The sequence below is a fragment of the Carlito syrichta genome, unplaced genomic scaffold, assembly GCF_000164805.1.
Source record: "Carlito syrichta isolate Samal-C Ts95f unplaced genomic scaffold, Tarsius_syrichta-2.0.1 Scaffold289266, whole genome shotgun sequence".
NCBI lineage: Eukaryota > Metazoa > Chordata > Mammalia > Primates > Tarsiidae > Carlito > Carlito syrichta.
This window is the reverse complement of record NW_007233362.1, coordinates 148797-153825: the sequence shown is the minus strand read 5'-3', so window position 1 is coordinate 153825 and position 5029 is coordinate 148797. Positions and strand designations below refer to the sequence as shown.

General features: G+C 38.5%; 1 pseudogene; it reads right to left on the bottom strand.

The window, feature by feature from the left end:
* Nucleotides 1-842: 842 nt before the first annotated feature.
* LOC103256341 lies at nucleotides 843-1353 on the bottom strand (annotated as a pseudogene).
* Between the last annotated feature and the right edge of the window lie 3676 nt (nucleotides 1354-5029).

Here is a 5029-nt window from a genome sequence, read left to right as displayed (position 1 = left end):
TCATGGCCACTGCAGCCTCGACCTGCTGGGTTCAGGCAATCCTTCTGCCTCAGTCTTCCAAATAGCTGGAACTACAGGGTGTGCCACCACTCCTGGCCATTTTTCTTTTTTGACTTACTGTAGAGACGAGCTCTCCCCCATGTTGCCCAGGCTGGTCTCGAGCCTGTGGTTCCCTCCCGTGGCTACCAATCCTCTCATCTCTGCCTCTCGAAGTACTGATATTACAGGCATGAGCCACCATACCTGGTCAATAGTAATCTTTTTGCAGATGAAGATTTGCTTTGATCTTGATGACTGCTGACTGATCAGGGAGGTGGTTGCTAAATGTTGGGGTAGCTATGGTAATTAAAAAAAATAAGACTAAGACGACAACGAAATCTGCTGCATTGATTGACTCTTTTTATAATGAATGATCCTCTGTTGCATGCAATGCTGTATCAAACACATTATCAGCCAACCATGGTGGCTGACACTTACAATCCCAGCACTTTGGGAGGCTGAAGTGGGAGTATTTCTTGAGGCCAGGAGTTTGAGATTAGCCTGGGTAGCATAGCGAGACCTCGTTACTACAAAAAATGAAAAATATTATTTGGATTTCAGAGAATCGGAGTTGGTGCCACTGCATTCAAGCCTGGGTGACAGAGTGAGACCCTGACAAAATAAAAAATTAGAAAACTCAAAAAACCCTTAAGTTCCACAGTGGAACTCTTTTCCAAAATTGTAGTCAATCCTCTCAAACCTTGCCACTATTATATCAACAAAGTTTACATCCTTTGCTATCATTTCAACAATGTTCACAGCATCTTCACTAGGAGTCATTTCCATTTCAAGAAACCACTTTCTTTTTTTTTTTTTTCTGAGAGTAACCTTTATTAAAGTTACTTTTCCAGAAAATACATTCAGTAAATATGATAATGCAGGAATAAACTTGGGCTCATAAGCCTTTGAAATTTTTAAATAATCTTCAGTGATGCTGATCAGGAAATTCTTTCATTGGTGGGATTACTTCTCCAGTCTCCGGAATTGTATCACCTGGAAATATTCTGGGTTTCTTTTCAACAATGGCATATGGTTTTGTATTCACATGATACTTGATATAATAATGAATAATCCAGGCAGGTATAAGTAAATGAGTCAAAGCAAAGATACTGTTTTGATATACCTTATACATCATGTTTCTCTGAGGGCTCTGATTCTGCAAAAACTTATTCCAGAATTCCTCCATAGGCAACATCCTCTATGGGGGAAGCATCAGCTCCCGAGGGGGCTCAGTTCCTGGTCCCTCAACTATCGCCTTCTCAGCTTTTGCAGCTGCTGCAGCCACAGTTTCTCATCTGGCGTGTGTCCTGACATGTCGCCTCTGATCCTTTGATCCCAAAGCCGAAGGACATGGCACGCCCACCAAAGAAACCACTTTCTTTCCCCATCCATAAGAAGCAGCTTCTCATCTATTAAAGTTTGATCATGAGATTGCAGCAATTCAGTTATATCTTCAGGCTCCACTTCTAATTCTAGTTCTTTTGTTATTTCCACCATATCTGCAATTGCTTCTTCCACTGAAGTCTTGAGCCCCTCAGGGTCATCCATGAAGTTTGGAATCAACTTCTTCCTGCTAATGTGTTAATCTCTTCCTATGAATCATGGATGTTCTCAATGGCCTCTAGAGTGGTGAATCCTTTCCAGAGAGTTTTTAATTGAGTTTTTTTTGTTTTTGATTTTTTTAAGATCCATTAGTGGAGTTACTATGGAAGCTATAGTAATATGAAATGTAGTTCTTCCAGCTGGGGCAACTTGGTGAGACCTCATCTCTACAATAAATAAAAAAATTAGCTGGGTGTGGTGGTGCGTGCCTGTAGTTCCAGCTACTTAGAAAGGCTGAGGCAGAAGGATTGCCTGAGCCCAGCAGGTCTAGGCCGTGGTGACCGGGAGCATGTCACTGCTCTCCAGCCTGGGTGACAGAGTGAGACTCTGACTCAAAGGGAAAAAAAAAAAAAAAAAAAGAAATGTAGTTCTTAATTCATAAGACTCGAAAGCTGAAATCACTCCTTGATTCATTGGCTGCAGTATGGGTGTTGTGTTAGCAGACATGAAAGCAACATTCATCTTCTTGTCCATCTCCATCTGAGCTCTTGGGTGACCAGGTGCATTGTCAATGAGCAGTAGTATTTTGAAAGAAATCTTTGTTTCTAAGAAGTGAGTCTCAAGGGTGAGCTTAAAATATTTAATAAACCATGCCGTAAACACATGTACTGTCATCCAGTCTTTGTTGTTGTATTTATATAACACAGATAGAGTAGATTTAGCATAATTCTTAAGAGTATTAAGATTTTGGGAGTAATAAATGAACTTTAGCTTCAACTTAGTTACTGGCTGCCTTAACCCCTAACAAGTGAGTCAGCCTGTTCTTTGAAGCCAGGTATTGACTTCTCCTCTCTAGCTATGAAAATCCTAGATGACATCTTCTTCCAGTACAAGACTATTTTGTCTACACCGAGAATCTGTTGTTTAGTGCAGCCACCTTCATCTATTCTCTTAGCTAGATCATCTGATAACTTGCTGCAGCTGCTTCATTGGCATTCGCTAGTTCCTTTTGCCCCTTTTTGTTATGCAGATGGAAACTTTTTATAAACCTCATGGACCAACCTCTGCCAGCTTCAAAATAATTCTACTTTTTAAAATTAAATAATCAATATTCATAAAACAGTTGAGTCATTTCTAAATTAGATAAATACTGAAATGTTAATTATTAAACAGATTCAAGTTTATTTTCTTTGGGTGTTTTAAACTTTATAGAAAGACAAAATATAATTGGGTCTATAAATAGTCTTGTTTCATATAAAAAGTAATTCTATAAAAATATGTTTTTAGAGATTATAAAATATATATTCATGAGATGTTGATACATAATAACAGTTCAAAGTTTCTTCCTAGGTTTTAATGAAAAATCAAGGTTACTAAAAATTAAAAGTTACAGTTAATATATGTAATTATGCAAATTCAACAAAAAATAATTTTTATATGATGAAAGATTTCATGTGGTCTCAATGAGAAGAAAATAAAAAGTGTCCCAAGGTAAAATAATTAGTTGTCCCAATATACAAGAAGAGGGCAAGAAGACCACGTGTGGTTTCTCATGCCTGTAATCCCAGTCCACCGCTTTGGGAAGCCAAGGTGGGAGGCGTGCTTGAGCCCAGGGGTTCGAGACTAGCTTGGGCAACATAGTGAAACCTCATCTCTACAAAACATTTAAAAAAGTTAGCCTGGTGTGATGGCACATGCCTATAGTCCCAGCTGTTTGGTAGGCTAAGTTGGGAAGATTGCTTGAGCCCAAGAGTATGAGCCTGTGGTGAGTTGTGACTTTGCCACTGTACTCTAGCCTGGAGACAGAATGAGACCCCCCATTCAAAAAAAGAAAATATAGGACAAAAACTGAGTGGACTAAACAAGTTATGAAAGGTTGATAATGAATCTTGTACACAGAGTTTTGTGTATGATTGGACTGGCTGGGATTGGAGGGGAATTGTTCGTAAGTTTTTCTGAGCATTGATATCAGGGTTACCCTGATCTAGGGCTGGAGACTGGTCTTCTATGTTTGGAACAGTGAGAATCTTTTACTATTGATATGCTCTTAGTTTTTAAAAAAAATTACAAGAGGTTTTGATTTTAATTCTAAAATCTCTTTCTTTAAATTTTCAACCATCTTCTGAACTATAGCTTTTTTTCTATTTTACAGTTTCTACCTAATTTCAAGTTGAAAGTGCTATCTTCTTTACCTAAAATAATAATTTCATTTCATGAAGTAGCATTTTCTCTTAAAGTTTTTCAGATTTATATCTCAAACTGCTTTTTCTCATCTCGCTACATGTAATCTGCAGGTTATACACGACTGTCTTCTGCTTTTCTTCCTTCTCTCCTTGGAAAGGCACATCTTTCTGCTTAGCTGCAGCAGTGACTCTCTTTTTCAACTTTTTTGTCAGTTCCTGTAGCTTTTTATTTTTCCAAATCTGACTGTGCTATTGTGGCCTAACACTAAGAACGTTTGTCTTAACGGCCTAGAAAAAAAAACAATGTTTTCTCCAGTGTAACTTGTTTTTGTACTCTTGGCTTTTTTCTTTTTCTTTTCTTTTCTTTTTTTTTTTTTTAACAGAAATGGTGATGGCCTCTACTTTGTAGTGTAGTTGAGAGGATTAAACAAGTCATACATATAAATAATTTAGAATGGTGCCTGGTACATAATAAACACTCTGTATCGAAAACGTTCCTTTATATAATCCTACATTGTAACAAAATTGCTAATTTCTAGAGATTAGGAACTGCAACCAAACACTGAGTTTTATACACATAGCAGATAAAAAGAATCACACATCCATGATTTGGATCAGTTTAAGTCAGACAAAGGAAGTCAATATTTGATTGTATAATTTGTGGATTATCTCAGCGATTGCCTTCTCATTTGCCTTTTCACTGCTTGTACCAGCATTTTATGTTTGCCAGCAACAGAAATCAACTTTAGTTAACTAAAGCAGGAAAAAGAGTATGCTAAGAAGAATGTAAAGGGAAGGCTCTAAAGCCATAGATTTGAAGGGAAGGCTAAAACTAAGCTCAAAATAGGACAGGGAACGAGCAGCTCCAGGGAACAGGTGGCAGGAATGGTGGTCTCATCACTGTGCTGGCATGAGTTAGTGACAGTCTATCTTTTTCCTCATTTTGGCTTTTCTTTCTTTCTCTCTCTCTCCCTCTCCTTCCTTCTTTCTCTCTCTCTCTCTCTTTCTTCTTTCTTTCTTTCTTTTTTTTAGTCAGAATTTCACTCTGTCACCCAGGCTGGAGTGCAGTTGCAAGCTCATGGCTACCACAGCCTCAGCCTGCTGGGCTCAGGCCATCCTTCCACTTTAGCCTTCCAAGTAGCTGGAACTACAGGCATGCGGCACCACACCTGGCTAATTTTTTTTATTTATTGTAGAGCTGAGGTCTCACCAAGTTGCCCAGGCTGGTCTTGAACTCATGGGCTCAGGCAATCCTCTCACCTTGG